The sequence below is a fragment of the Bidens hawaiensis genome, unplaced genomic scaffold (genome assembly GCF_021521415.1).
Source record: "Bidens hawaiensis isolate Kalapana, Puna unplaced genomic scaffold, B.hawaiensis_p1.1 tig00041873_1, whole genome shotgun sequence".
Classification (NCBI taxonomy): domain Eukaryota; kingdom Viridiplantae; phylum Streptophyta; class Magnoliopsida; order Asterales; family Asteraceae; genus Bidens; species Bidens hawaiensis.
Genome location: NW_027497425.1, coordinates 71,432 through 88,178, shown reverse-complemented (window position 1 = coordinate 88,178; position 16,747 = coordinate 71,432).

The following is a 16,747-nucleotide window of genomic DNA, read 5'->3' as shown; positions in this document are numbered from 1 at the left end:
TAACTCTTTAGCTCCAGAAAAAACCCACCCGCCCGATGGCCACTATTGGTAACCCCGGCACCCTCAGAATCGAACTGGAAATCTCAAAGATCCTAATAATATTTCATTGAGTCACACATATTCCCTTCAAAGTGTTATATGTAGGAATTGAACCTGAGTGTTCATTAGAAAACTCAAACTTTCTATCACTATACGACGTTGGATAGAACAACTTTATTTGTCTGTTTTCGTTAGTTAACCAATTCATTCTAGTTTTTAAAACACTATTTAAAAATTAAACTTTAGTTTGACTTTTTCAATACTATGAGAAGAAGAAAAAAAAGGAATAAACTCAAACCGGCGTGACACTTGAAAACAAACCATAGTCTAAATATTCCTTTTACTAACTCCTTCAACAATTTATTATTAGATATTTTGTTTTTGTAGGCATTGTCATCGTTATGATTATTATTGCCTTTTTTTAAAAGTGATCGGTTGTGTTCGAAATGATTATTGAAGAAGCGTGGATCGACTCACTGGTAGACGATCTACTTTCCTCGGGTGTGATTATACTCTTTCACCGATGGTTTTCTTGGATCTGTGTTCTTCCACCTACAAAATGAACAGCACCGTTAACTTACCCCTCAGAAAGGGACAGAGGGGTCCTCTTTGGGGTAACCCTCCGGTGTGAGAATAAGTATCTGTAGGAGAAGATAATGTTATGAGAGTAAGGAAATCTGGAGAGTATTGCTTAATAGCTGAATACTCTGTAGATTTCTGTGATTGAGAGTGTAACTGACTATAACTGTCTGTGAGTGAATATGATTGAATGTGAATGAATGAGTATGTTACTGGCTGTAACTGTCAGTTGTTGTATGATCTTTTCCTTGTGGAGTTGATGCTGTATTTATAGTGCTAGGGTTTCCACTGATTGGGCTCAGCCTTGTTGGCCTCCTCCAATTGCTCTGCGCCACGTGTCCTCTGGGACACCTGGTGCTTTCTCATTGGTTGTAATCACGTGGTAGCACATGTGTTATGCTGAGTTGTCCACCTTTCATTTGGCAGCTGTCAACATCAGCATATTCTTATTCCTTAAAAAGATACCTTCTGGAAGGTTGTCTGACGTGCACAATCAAGGTTGCCCTAATCCTGATTTGGATAAGGACGAGGTTAATTATGTGCATGTGTGATATGCGCCAATCCTGAGGATGCGCGAGGTCTTCTCTTTATTCTCACGCGCAGATGTTTCATGCGCAGATGTGATATGCACGAGCATGTGATATGCGCCGCGCGCTGATGCGCCGCGCGCATATGTGATATGCGTGAGCATATGTGTGCCTGGGCATATGATGCCTGAGCATGTGTGGTGCCTGGGCATATGATGCCTGAGCATATGTGATATGCGCCATGCGCATAGGTTTTGGCTTTGTGACATTTCAAGCCTCTTGTCTATATCTTGTGGGTTGACCCGCCTCGCTCAGTGTTGAGGCGGGTACATACCTCTTCAAGCCCCCCCAGTCTAATGTGTGTCTTGTCTCGCGCGAGCGAGGCAAGATAGATATTAGACTTAACAGTTTGTTCCTTTAATAGGGGTTTGTCTTTTACTTCTTATTATTCACCGTTGCGCGAAATTCTATCCTTTTGGTTGCAAACGAATCGGCCCTGTACGTGGTTGGTTGTTGCTGACGTGGGCCAGTGATGGAGACGTGTCAGGCCTTTCGTGTGCTCGAGGTGCTACAGTTGCCTTTCGTGTCCCCTCACATGCTGTCAGGGACACGTGTCGCGCTCGCTTTGGTCCGTTCCTGCGAGTGGTGGCGCGTGAACTCTGGCAGCAGCCGTATAGTTTCCTTTCATGTCCCCTCACACAGTGTCAGGGACACGTGTCGCGCTCGCATTGGCTTAGACCTGCGAGTGGGGGGGCGTGAAGTCCGTTCAGCACCCAAATTTCTCTCTCCTGGGCCTATAAAAGCCAGCCCTTAGAGTTTTTTTATCCTTCATCTTCTTGTTTATTCTTCTGAGCTTTTCTTTCTTTGTCTTCTGATTATCTTTGTTCTGCTTCCCAAATATCTGTTGTTCAGAAGCATCGTTTGTTCTTTCTCACCGTTGTATGTCTGATAGCTCAGACAACACAATCTCCCCCATACATTGCCGTAGAAAATCGTTAGTAATGTCTACATTGAAGAAGACCGGCAAGGGGAAGAAGGCTGCTGAGGTCTCATCGGAGGAGGTAGGGAGGACCAAGGCGGTGAAGAGGTGGAATGAAATCCCCTGCAAATTGAGGCAGGCTGATCTTGACAGCCTTATCGCCTCTCAGGGTTTTCCCACCCTGTTTGGCTGCATGTTGCCTGCAGCCGGGCAAACGGCGGCGGACCCGCCTGCCGGCTATATATCCCTATATAGCCATTTTTTCACCCACTGCAACCTTCGTCTCCCGATGACAAGGTTTGTGGGTGCACTGCTCCAATTTTATGGGATTCACATATCCCAAGTCCATCCGTTTGGACTTGTGCGCATGACTCACTTTGAGTTCATGTGCAAATCCCAGCGCGAGGAGCCCACCCCTCGGCGCTTTCAATTTTTTTACAAGCCCAAGATCCAAGACAGTTGGTTCTCCTTCGTTCCTCGCAGTCAGAAGGTGAAGTGCTCCACTGTTTCATTCAAAAGCCTTCATGACTGGTCTGAGAGGTTTTTTTATATAAGGGCTGGTGTGATCCCCATCCGTATGACCATGCGCTCGATTTCTTCTGCGCCTGCGGATGTGGGTGTCCTCAAGAACCCAACTGGCGCCTGGGTTAATAAGCTGACCGCTGAACCATCCCCCGCCAAGAACATTTGTGAGGAGGCGCTGGTGGGGGTTGGTATGAGCAAGAGGTGGGCGGACAGCGCGCTTGAGCCCGTTATCCAAGTCGACGGGTTATGTAAGTTTTATCTCGTAGCTTTACTTCTGCGCGAATATAATTCTTTTTGCTGAACTCATTTGACTTGTTTTGTGCAGTCACCAAGGAATATATCCATGCTGCCTATGATGAGCACATGGAGGGTGGATCCGTCGCGCTTGGCGCTGGGGAGGTTGGTTTCCCTGATCGCTTTGATGACATGTTCATCCCTGTTGATCTGGGATTTGTCTTCGATAGCGATGCGCCTGGTAAGCCTTTGTACGTATGCGTTTTCCTTTATAATACCAAATTTTGCTAACACTTTTGTTGCATGTATTGTAGATGCGCTCGAAAACTACGAGCTGGAGCTCGCGGAAGAGGAGGAGGAGGAGGAGCCGCCCCAACTAAAGCGTAAAGCTAAGGGGAAAACTGGCGCAGGGGCCAGTAAGAAACAGAAGAAGGATGATGCCCCTGTTGTTCAGGATCCTCCTACCCAGGCGGGGGGATTTGGGAAAACCCAGGAGTTTACCACCAGGGTTTCCTTGGCTTCCCTGCCTCACAAAGTGGGCAGACCTCCTGTCCACTTGAGATATGGTGGCGCTACCTCCTCCCTTCTCGCGGCGGAAAAGGGAAGTGGTGTTGCGCCTTCAACAGGTATATTTTGGTTATCCTTTGCTTATCTTTTATGATTCTGTGAGCGCGATTCTGATAGAATTACTAATGAATCTTTGCTCACTCGAATGTTTGTAGAGCCGGCGACAGCGCAACAAGATGCCGTGGCTGCGCCGGAGGTCGCTTCGAAGTCCCCCGTTTTACCCTCAAAGAAGGGTAGAATGGACTTCATGGCGATGTTTGTTGCGCGAACAGAGTTGCGCCAAGGTACGTATTGCGCTCTTATTTTTTGACTTTCTTTTAGATCAAGTCATTAACCATTTCTTGTTGATTTTTTCATAGAAGCCGTAGCTGGCGTACAAGCTTCTGGCGGCACTCCTGGCGCCGGCGCCAGCGCCGCTGGCTCTGCTCCTGCTCCTGCAAGCGATGAATCTCCCCTCATCGGCATTACTAGGGAGCAGGAGGCCGTTTTGCACGCCGACTTGGCGGCGTCGAGACCTCCCTCACCTCCTCCTGCGCACAGCCCTCCTCGCGAGACTGATTTTGACTCTAGGTCGCAGGAGAAGAGGCCTATTTCAGAGGAGGATGAGGAGGTTCATGCTGAAGACTCCTACGGCGCCCGCGCCAGCCCTGCAGCGCCACGAGGTTTCGCGGCGGAGCCTTCTCGTGGGGCTGGCGCTGACTTTTCTGCTTCGTCCCCGCAGGTATTGGTTTTTTTTTGCTCCGCTGCGCGGATTTCCCTCTTAATGCTTTGATGAGTTAGATAATTTCTTTGTTTTTGCAGGAAGCCGATCACACTTACCGCCCGAGATGGAATATAACTGAAGACAGCACCTTTCAGTCCCTGGGGGTGTGTGCGGAATTCTGGGCTCATGCTGTGCCTCCATCTGAAAGGAGGTTCCAGGAGGAACGCGCTCGCGACGACCTGCTCAATGATCATATGTTTGCTGGGTCGGCCTTCATTGCTGCCTCCCAAGAGCTTCGCTCTGATTACGTTAAAGTACGTGATGCTCTTGCGGAAGCCAAGCAAGAGGCTAAGGTGGCTGCTTGGCATCTTTCTGATGCTCGCGAAAGAGCTGAAAAGCTCCAAGCCGAGCTCAGTGAGAACAGAGCCAGTGCCAACAGCGCCTTCGTGAAGCGCGGGCATGAGCTTCAGGCGGCGCGGGAGAAGCTGCAGGCGGCGGAGGCGGACGCGGCCAAGTACGCGCGCCGAGCGCGCGACTTGGAGCTGGAGGCGGAGGCGCGTGACCAAGCTCTTGTCCAGTCTATTACTGAAAAATCATCACTGGAGAGTGAGGTTGCGCGCCTGAAGAGGGAGCTGGCGGCCGCGCAGGCCGATAAAGATGAAGCCCTGGCGACGGCAGCGTCTAGCCAGGAAGCACTTGATGCTGCGCGGGCGGAGAAAGAAGAAATCTTGGCGGCAGCAGCGTCCGACAAAGAGGAGCTAAAAAAGACTAAAGAAACTGTTGAGTTATTAAACTCTCAGGTTCCTGCCCTCAAGACGTCTGTTGCTGGCCTCGCGCAGGATCGCCAATGGCTGATCTCACAGGGCATGACTCGTTGCGCTTACGCGATGAAATACTCAGGCGAGTTTCAGGCCCTGGTGATGGATTGCAACGCTGCCGCGCGCTTGGTGGGCCGAGCTGAAGGGTTCACGGATGGTTACGAATATGGCATGTTGAAGAAGAACCCATCCGAGTACCCTTACCAGAGCGACGCGGCCTGCGCGGAAATGGCCGCGATGGGGGAGAAGTATATGAATACTCCCATTCCCATCCTTGCACAGGTATTTTAACCTTAATGAGATTTGACTTATTTTCTAAGTCTTTTGTGCTCATATTTTTGCTTATGATTTGCAGATATCCGCGCTTGCTGACGAGCCCGATCTCGTTGCGCTGAAGAAATTACTTGACGAGTGCGAAGGAGCTGGCGGCGGCGATGATGGCGCGGCGAATGCTGGCGTTGCTAGCGGCTCTGGCGTGGCCAAAGGATCCGCTCCTGACACTGTCGAGCTCGAAGACTCCATTCAAGATGAACAACTTGACTATGGTCAGTTCGGAGATGATGAGGAGCAGGCTGCGCCAGATGCTGAGGGCGAGGATGAGGATGATGAAGAGGCTGATGTCAACGTGGAGACTTGAGAAGCCCTTCATGTTTTTTTTTTTTTTTTGTAATTTGTATCTCATCTTGTAAACTTGTAAATTTCAATGCTTTTGAATGAAATTCTGTTTTTCCCTTCTTCGCATCTTGCGCATTCCTATTCATCTCTTTATATCGCATGTTTGCTTGTTGAATATAAGATATGCTTGCACGTTGGAATAAGACCAAGGTTGTAAGGAATTTATTATACTTAACCCTTGTCATATTGTAAGTGATTTTGCCATATCTTGATTATGTTGACACGTGTGTTGGCGTTTTCATTATTCCTCTTTTGCGCGACGTTATCGCGCGTGTATGGAATTATGAGTTTTTTAGCCTTACGCGTCAATGTGTTACTCAGATATCCATTACAATTTTATGCGCGACCTCGACCTGAGACCTTAACAACTAAGTTTTGGCATCCGCTTTGCCTTAGTTGCGCTTAGGTATTTATGGTCAGTCTGCGCAGCATGTAGGATGGATGTTGTGAGTGATTTGAGCTAAGGCTCACATTATTGGGCTAAGGCCCTGAGTTAAGGCTCATATTATTGGGCTAAGGCCCTGATGTTTTAGAGTTAAGACTCTTTAACGCGTTTGAGCTTTGAAGCTCGCGCATGTATGTTTTACTTCGTTTTATTTCGTTTTGATGTCAATACAAAGTTATCATATTGCTCAAAATCAATAAAGGGAAGTGTGAAACATGTATGCAAAAGGTGATAGAATTGGGCTAAGGCCCTGACGTTTTAGAGTTAAGACTCGTTAACGCGTTTGAGCTTGAAGCTCGCGCATGTATGTTTTACTTCGTTTTTATTTCGTTTTGATGTCAATACAATGTTGTCATATTGCTCAAAACTAATAAATGGAAGTGTGAAACATGTATGCAAAAGGTGATAGAATCCACATTAAGAGAAAATAGCGCGTATCATCATTCATAATGGCTTATCAAGCCTTGATTACAAACTTGACAATTTTTACATGAAACATTTTCTAAGCTGTGCCGCGTTCCATGCGCGCGGGATCTTCTTTCCATTCAAATCTTTTAAGGCTTATGCGCCTTTTCCCAATTCTTCCAAGACTCGATATGGTCCCTCCCAATTGGGGGACATTTTTCCCGGGGGTATCGCACGGCTTGCTTCATTGTTTCGAAGGACAAAATCATTTTTCTTGAAGTGGCATTCTTTCACGCGCTGGTTGTAATATTTTTCCAGCTTTTTCTTGTACTTGGCTTCACTGATGATAGCCGCCTCTCTGCGCCCTTCAAGTAAGTTGAGATCCAACCTTCTTTCGCGCTCGTTATCAATCTTGCTCATCATGAGCACTCTATGGGATGGGCATCCAACTTCTGCTGGAATCATCGCCTTTGTTCCATAGGTTAGGCTGAACGGGGATTCGCCATTGCTGGTTTTGCTTAATGTCCTGTGTGCCCACAGGACATTAGGTAGCTCTTCGACCCAAGAATGGGATTCTCCCTCCAACCTTTTCTTCAGCCCATTTAACAAGCTTTGGTTCGCGCGTTCCACTTGTCCATTCCCCTGAGGGTGATAAACTGAAGTGAAAATTTGGTTGATGCGCAATTCCTTGAGCCAGCTGGATATCTTCTTGTCAGTGAATTGCTTGCCATTATCGCTCACAATTTCCATGGGCAAGCCAAAACGGCATATGATGTGGCTCCAGATAAATTGCTTCATCACTTCGGCTGTGATTTTTGCTAGTGGCTTGGCTTCAACCCATTTTGTGAAATAGTCTACTGCCACTACCAAAAATTTTACTCGCCCAGGCGCTTGCGGTAGGGGACCCACAATGTCGATTGCCCATTTGTGGAAAGGCCATGCAGAGGTCACTGGAATCAAATTGTTCTTTGGCCGCATGGTGTTTGGCGCATAGCTCTGACATGCTTTGCATTTTTGGATCTCTTTTAAAGCGTCCAAGTACATGCCTGGCCAATAGTAGCCTGCGCTCATTGCCTTGGCAACCACCATGCGCGGGCCAGCATGAATTCCACAGATTCCTTCGTGTATCTCTCTGATCACATAGCTTGCTTCCTCAGCATCTAGGCATTTCATGAGCGGCCCAAGATAAGAGCGTCGATATAATGTACCGTCAAGCAGTTCATAGTTCTGCGCCTTGTGTCTTATCTTCCTCGCTTGCGCTCGATCATCTGGTACCTTTCCCTCCTTCAAGAATTCCATTATTGGAGTTATCCATGATGAAGTGGTTGTGTGAGTTACCAGGACAGACTTCGCTACCACCGACGGGTTGCTCATTACTTCTACCCTGACATCTTTGCCAAAGTGATCAAAACTGGTTGATGCCATCTTACTCAGCGCGTCTGCAGATTTGTTTTCACTGCGCAGAATATGAATGATTCTGAAGCAGTCAAATTGCTCGATGAGCTTTTTCGCCTGTTCTAGATATAGAGGCATGGTGTTTTCCTTGGCATCATAAAGGCCATTGACCTGTGCTGCTACCAAGTATGAATCAACATGGGCCTCTAGCTTTTTAACCCCGAATTTGTGCGCGATGCGCAGGCCAGCCAGCAGGGCTTCATACTCAGCCTCATTGTTGGTGCTCTTGAAGTCCAACCTGATGGCGTAAGTATATTCATGATTCTCTGGATCCACCAGTTTGAGACCTGCGCCAGAACCTTCATTGTTTGAAGCTCCGTCAGTGAACAATCTCCAAACATTTTCTTCATCGTTGGCTCGCGGAGGGTCTACCTCGCGCTGAGCCTCTTCAATTCTTCCTTCTGGGACTTCTGCAATGAAATCAGCCAAGACTTGTCCCTTTATTGCTGGACGGGGCTTATAGGAGATCGTGTGCTCTTCTAATTCCAGCGCCCACTTTGTCAGCCTTCCTGAGAGCGCGGGGCGCCGCAAGACTTGCTGGATGTTGTAACCAGTCAGAATTTCAATGGGATGACAATTGAAATATCTATGAAGTTTGCGCGACGCGTGTGTTAGTGATAAAACTAACTTTTCCATGATGGAGTAGCGCGTCTCAGGATCTGTCAGCACCCGACTCACATAGTATATTGGCGTTTGGATTCCCTTGCGATCCACCAATAATACTGCGCCGATGGCGCGCTCTCCTGCTAATAGGTATAATGTCAAAGTTTCACCAGGAAGAGGAGCTGTGAGCGCGGGCAGATTTATCAAACATTATTTAATCTCACTGAAAGCCTGCTCGGCCTCAGGAGTCCATTTGAACTGACTTTTCTTTAAGCAGTTTCTCAATGTATTGACAAATGGGGTAGATTTGGTTGCATGGTTCGCTAGGAACCTGTTGATTGATACCAATCTACCATTCAGCTTCTGAACTTCTTTCATGGTGGATGGCGAGGGCATGTCAAGGATGGCCTCCACCTTCTCAGGGTTCACCTTGAAACCATCCTTGGTGACCATTACACCTAGAAATTTTCCTTCTAGTACGCCGAAAGTACATTTGCTCGGATTGAGCTTCATGTTAACTTCCTTTAGGCGCCCAAGGGTTTCTTCGATGTCTTTGAGCATTTGCTTTTCCTCCCTGCTCTTGATCACCAAATCATCCACATAGACTTCTAGGTTTCTTCCGATTTGCTCGTTGAAAACGGCATCCATAAGTCTTTGGTAGGTGGCGCCCGCGTTCTTCAAACCAAAGGGCATTTTTGTGTAGCAAAAAACACCCTTGTCGGTTCTAAACGCGGTCTTGTCCTCATCTTGTGGTGCCATTTGAATCTGGTGATAGCCTTTGTAGGCATCCAGGAAACATTTTAGCTTGAATGGCGCCACGGAGTCCACCTTTGCATCGATGTTTGGTAGGGGGTAACAATCCTTTGGGCACGCTTTGTTGAGGTCCTTGAAGTCAATGCACATCCTCCATGACCCGTTACTTTTCTTTACCATCACAGGATTGGCTACCCATGTCTGGTATCGTATCGGGCGGATGATGTTTGCGCGCAATAGGTCCTCAACCTGTTCATTCATGGCCCTCGCCTTTTCATCCCCCATGATTCTCTTCTTTTGAGCAATTGGCTCTACAGACTTGAAGGTGTTTAGAGAATGCTGCGCCAGGTCTCGCGGAACCCCAGTCATATCAGAGTGTTGCCAAGCGAAGACCGACATATATGCTGTGAGCAATCTTTTCATTCTCACCCTCGTGTCGTCTGATATCGTTGCGCCAATTGTGATCTTCTGCTCCGGGAATTTTGGGTTGAGAATCCATTCCTCTGGCGCGTTTTCTGCCATTGGAGTTTTCATTCTCCCCTCCCGCGGAGTACTTGTCACTGCGCACAAATGATCCCGGTATATAAAAGTTACACCTGTTGGTGTTGGGAACCCCAACGCTCCGTGCGCTGGCGACGGTATGGCGTTGAATTGGGCAATCGTTCCCCTGCCCAAGATCATATTGTGGCAAGAAGTGGTGGGCAAGACCAAGAAGTTAACAACTTCGGCTCGCTTGTGTTTCTCATCCCCCATAGTTAGCTCAAATTGTATTTGACCTAGGGGATGAATGATTTCATTTGAAACACCAGAGATTGGTGCATTCACAATTTCAAGCCTTGCTTGGTCTGCCGGGTCCAGTTTCCTGAAACATTGCTCATACATGATGTCTGACTCGCTGCCAGTGTCCACCAGGACTTTCGACACCTCATAATGAGCAATGTGTGTAGTGATGACCAGAGGACTGCTGATGGAAGGGCCTCCCCTGATTCTTGGGAAGATGACTTGTTGCTCGCGCCAATCCCCTTGGATTTGCGCGCCTCTCTTTCTTGATATTTGCCCTTGCCTTCCTCCCTCAGCTACACAGATTCTTTTGTACTTTTTGCTGGCTGAGGCTCCTGATTGTTCATCTTCTGGTCGTGAGTTTTTTACCAGGTGAGCCAGCTTGCCTGATTTCACATCCTTCTCAATTGCATCCTTCAAGTGGTGGCATGCATCAGTGTTGTGTCCTGTGGATTTGTGAAACTCACAGTACTTGCCACTGTCTGGCGGTCCCTTGTAGTGTAGTGGCTTGGGGCTTTTGAATTGGACATTCTCAGTGCTTAACACCTGTGAAGGCGTTTTAGTGAGGGGAGTCCATATTCTTGGCAGAGGTCTGTTAGGATCTCTGCCGCCCTCCCTCTTGTCACCCTCCCCGCGATTACGAACATCTTTTTGGGGCTGGGGTGAGCTTGGTTGCGCCTGCTTTTCTGCGGAAGAAAAACTGGTTGGTTGCAACCTGGACCATACAGAGTTCTGTTTGCCCCTCTTTTCTTTGCTGCGCGGTGACTCAGCTTGATGCGCTCTTTCTCTTGCCCTATCTTGGGCAATTTGTTTCTCATTTCTCGCGAAGACTCGCGATGCTTCCATTAGTTTTGCCCAAGTGGTGGGCATGCCATCTCTGCTTACGAGAGCTCGGCGGAGTTGATCACTGCGCGCGCCTTGTATAAAGGCCACGCGCAGGAGTTGCTCGGTTATACCTCCGATTGCCAGAGACTCCTGATTGAAACGAGTGATGTAGTCTTCAATCGTTTCATCATTCCTGCGCACACAATGCATGATGTCATCAGGATCGCGCGTGTGTCTGCGCTGCTGTACGAAGTGGGCTTGGAACTTTTCTAATAGTTCCTCAAACCCATCAATTTGCCCAGTCGGCAAGCTCTCGAACCAGACCCGCGCCGCGCCCGTGAGGCAGCGAGCAAACATATGACACCATGTTGGCATCGTCCAGCTCTCTAGGTTTTCCGTGTTGTAAAAACCTTGCAAGAAATCGTCTGGATCTGTTGTGCCATCATATTTACCCAAACCACTTGGCATCTTGGTTTTGTGCTGGATGGGAGCCTGCGCGATGCGCGCAGTGAACTTTGAATGTTTCATCAAGATGGCTGGTCTGTACGGTGTGGTTACATCCACCTGCCTTCTAACTGGTGGGCTGTACAGCATGTGCAGATCCAGATCGGCTCTGGCTCCAGGCGCCATGTTCACAGGCGCGCGGAGCTGTGAGCCTCCTGCATGAGTATCTCGCGTCTTCCTCATGCTGTGCACTTCTTCATCACTGAACTCAGTATGTGCAGTGTGAACAGAATGTCCTTCTTCCGGCGCGCGCGGCCTTTTTGTTCCATGAACAGTTTGCTTATCAAGCGCTTGCCTTTGTGTTAAGTCGGCCAGCCTTTTCTGCTTGACCATCTCATTATACTTGTCCATTAGACGCCGCTGCTCGTTTATGAGCCATTCTTTAGGATCATTTGTTTCATCTTCTGGACCCATTGGTCCTTTTTGTTTCGCGCCGGCAAGATTTTGTAACGTAAGATCGTCTGGAGGAGTTTCAGTCTGGTCGTGAGGAATTGTGATGAAGGGACGGTTACTGGTGGTGCGCGTAGAATCACGCGGCCCCCTCAGAAACTGTTGTCCCTCATTAACATCCTCACGTTCAATATCCTCCAGAACTTGATCAACGTTATGAACGCCAGAAACCATGGTGATTTTTTTATATATAGATCTGATGAGATCTGATTGCCGTTGTAACAGTGGATGGCGCCAATGAAGAAGCGTGGATCGACTCACTGGTAGACGATCTACTTTCCTCGGGTGTGATTATACTCTTTCACCGATGGTTTTCTTGGATCTGTGTTCTTCCACCTACAAAATGAACAGCACCGTTAACTTACCCCTCAGAAAGGGACAGAGGGGTCCTCTTTGGGGTAACCCTCCGGTGTGAGAATAAGTATCTGTAGGAGAAGATAATGTTATGAGAGTAAGGAAATCTGGAGAGTATTGCTTAATAGCTGAATACTCTGTAGATTTCTGTGATTGAGAGTGTAACTGACTATAACTGTCTGTGAGTGAATATGATTGAATGTGAATGAATGAGTATGTTACTGGCTGTAACTGTCAGTTGTTGGATGATCTTTTCCTTGTGGAGTTGATGCTGTATTTATAGTGCTAGGGTTTCCACTGATTGGGCTCAGCCTTGTTGGCCTCCTCCAATTGCTCTGCGCCACGTGTCCTCTGGGACACCTGGTGCTTTCTCATTGGTTGTAATCACGTGGTAGCACATGTGTTATGCTGAGTTGTCCATCTTTCATTTGGCAGCTGTCAACATCAGCATATTCTTATTCCTTAAAAAGATACCTTCTGGAAGGTTGTCTGACGTGCACAATCAAGGTTGCACTAATCCTGATTTGGATAAGGACGAGGTTAATTATGTGCATGTGTGATATGCGCCAATCCTGAGGATGCGCGAGGTCTTCTCTTTATTCTCACGCGCAGATGTTTCATGCGCAGATGTGATATGCACGAGCATGTGATATGCGCCGCGCGCTGATGCGCCGCGCGCATATGTGATATGCGTGAGCATATGTGATGCGCGAGCATATGTGTGCCTGGGCATATGATGCCTGAGCATGTGTGGTGCCTGGGCATATGATGCCTGAGCATATGTGATAGGCGCCATGCGCATAGGTTTTGGCTTTGTGACATTTCAAGCCTCTTGTCTATATCTTGTGGGTTGACCCGCCTCGCTCGGTGTTGAGGCGGGTACATACCTCTTCAATTATTAACATTTTACTAACGAAAATTAGCAATCATTGTATTAAAGTATTAGTGAAAGTGACAATTTCAATTGATTACATGGTTACTAATCACGTATAGTACATTCATTATTAATAACAAGTTAAAACAATAAATAATAATAATAATAATAATAATAATAATAATAATACAAGTCAAACTAGTTCATCTAAATAAATCTATTTTTATACAAAGACTAATCATTTTATAATCCTATTTAACTCATTACTTTTAGCAATTCAAAAAGAAATTAAAAAATCCAATGGGTCTTAATTGTTCTAAACAGATTCGTCAAAACCAAAATTCAAACCAACCGAATTCGTATTTGATTTTCAAATCAGATTTGCATCCAAACCGAACTCCGAACAAACATAATTTTAACTTATAGTTTTCGAGCCACACCAATTCAGATAACCCGAAAGCAACCCGCACATAAAAGTAAACTGTCTCAAACCAACATTCATTATCCAACCCATCTATTTTCACTTTAATGCCATAAAAGTTTGGACTCTATTGCACTAACTCTTGTACATACCATCAAATATGGGCACTTGCCTATTAAACACCTATATCCATGTAATACCATTATGAGCTTTTATGACAACTTTGATGAATCATCCATCCATACATTGATCAAACACACAAATGGAGTGATCAAAATTTAAACCAAGCCTTTTCACCATCCTTTCATTACTTTTCCAGTCTTCGGTTCGGTTCTGTTCGATTCGGTTCTCAGCTCAAAGCGTTTCAAAAACCGGTTCTCGGTATACATCCAAGCACCTGTGAGATAGACAACCAGATCCACCCCACTTGATAAGAACATATCACAAAAACAACATACAAATACAAAATAGTTTTGGTCTTATTTTCTACATACAAAAAGATAAAAACAGGAATCTGCCAACTAAAACCATTTCATCAAGATACAAACACTTTGCATAATTTGATAACTTAATCATGGACACCAAAATGCTTCTCTTTTAACCTTTTCTCTTCGGTCTTTTTCTCATTTTTTAAGGATATTACTAAAAAAATATATTAATTAGGACCAAAATGCCCTTCCTTGATCATCCTTTGGTTCTCATAATTGCATAGTTATTAAAAGCGCACTAGGTGCACACCAAGCCACCTAGGCGCTAATTCAAGGCGTAGCGCAGGTAAAGCGCCTAGTGGCGGTTGAGACGCGCTTCTGGCAAGATTTCAGCTAAAATCTAAAATTTTGGCTAAAACCTGAAAGTTCGGCCTGAAATGGAGGATAATTACCTGAAGGGAAGAGGATGAGTGCTTTTTTTGTGTTCTCGTTTTTTGTTTTTTGTATGTGGGTGGTTTAAATCATACAAAAATCGCAAGTTTATTTTGTTTTTTTATAATTTAAAGTACACCATTATTGTAGTTGTTCATTGTTTGCTGTAACAGTATCATAGGTTTGACTTTTCAAATCAATGGATAACTTAAATATTTATCTTTATAAATTATAGGTAAATTCAAATAAATTTTTAATGATAAAACCATTTGTTATTTTGACTACTAAAATAATATTTGAAGTTGTTATAAATCTTATTAGCTATCTAATCTCTATATTTTAAAATTTTGAACATCTTGTTTAATTTTTATATTTTATACTTGTTACATAATAGCCTTTTCTTTTTATATATATGAATAACAGCATTATTTTTTAATACATTTTTTTTTATTTTAATACACTTTTTTTTCTCAGGCTCTCGCTTTTCTTGCGTTTTGCGCCTAGCCCTATGCAAGACCTAAGCGCCTAGCACTATTGATAAATATGCATAATCGTAATACTTCCTTTTCCTCCTTCGGTTCAATTCGAATCTTGGTTTTTCCAACACCGGGTTTTCCTGAAAAGGCGGAAGTTGGGTATGATTTTTTTTTTTCAAATAAAACTTCTTTCATTATATAGAAACATAGATATTACACCAACATAGCAGGTATGCGGGCAACAAGCTGCGCCGCCACCCCTTTCTGAATTGCAAACCCTAACCTGCTAAAGACATACCCCTGCCCCTTTGGAGTCGACACATTGCTATGCACAACCCGTTGGACCCTGGTTAGGAAACGGATAGCTTCCGGTGCCAAGGAGCCAAATGTATGATTTAATGGCATTTTCTTATTTTTCTTTGATTTTGAGGGCGTTGGAGTCAAAATTTTCTGGTTTGTCTTTTATGGTAACGGCTCCTTGCATACCACACGGTTTTACAAAGGCGAATGGAAGCACAATCGATGATGTCATCTTTGTTTGTATCTTGGTAAAAGACTTTGTCCCTGAACATTACAAAACAGGACAAAGATCAATCAAGAAAATGGGTTCATTTGAATACAGATCAAACATGTCTTTGGACTTAACAGAGCTTTGTTATAAGACTAAGGGAAATTATATGTTTGATAACTTAAAACTGGATCTGGCCTCAATTTCAAAGCTTGCTGGGCTTTCAGGCCCAATCCAACTGCTCACAGATCGAAAGCCCGGTCTGTCGCTCGCACTACAAGGCTCGCATAACCAGGCCCAAGGCTAGCATCTGGGTGGGTTAGAGGTGTACAAAACCGGTTTTAAACCCAAACCGACCGAACCGGTTTGGTCAACGACTGGTCAAAACCGGTTTGACTCAAACCGGTTCGGTTTATAAACCGGTTTAGATGCAAGATAGGCCGGCCTGGTCACACCGGTTCGGTTCGGTTTATAAACCGGTTTTTCTCAAACCGGTTTGATAGATTTGAAGGGGAACCGGTCCTGAAACTTACGGTTTGGGTCGGTTTGGAAACCGGTTTGGGTGAAACCGGTTTTAAACCCAAACCAGTTCGGTTCGGTTTGCCTAAAACCGGTTCCAAACCGGTTTTTTGTACACCTCTAAATTCTGGGTTGCCATGCTCGCAAGTGAAGAGGTCCAGTACTCCAGTGGCTCGCAGATTAAGAGGCTTACGGTTCTCATTTTTTGGGTTTTGAATGCGAGCATTGTTCCTTTTGTCCGGAGCATAGTTCTTTTTTTTATTTGGTTGGACTTTAGATTCTTGATCTAGATTATAAGCTTGGCGAAACCTTGTTATTCTTCCTTGAATACGAATATTATTGAGGAATGTGTGTTTGGAAGGTGTAAGAAGAGTGCACATGAGACTATCTATTCTTCCTATGTTCTTAGGGGTGTGTGTGGTGTGGTTCAGTGCGGTTTTTGATTAATACTGAACCAAAAACCAAACTTTCAGTTTTATGAATTTTTAAAACCGTTCGGTTTCGATTATTTCGGTTGTCGGTTTTTGTTTTTTAGGTTCGGTTCGGTTTTGGATGCGGTTTTATGATTTATCGTTTTTAAATAAATATATTTTACAAAGTTAAAAACGAGTTTTATATCTTTTCAAACTTTAATATGTATACTTAAGTTTCGATAACTTAACTAGTAGTATAATTGCGCGGCGATGTGCTAGGCCATATTGGTGAAACCCGGGCAGCGACAAAGCTCACGTGTTGTCGAACCCGAGCGTTGAGATGGCGACGCGAATTCGATCATTTTCCATTACATTCATTACGATACCGATACCATAAAAATATCGCGTATCAGTAAGGCGCCGCAAAATGGCCCAATAGGGACTTTGCGGCACAAA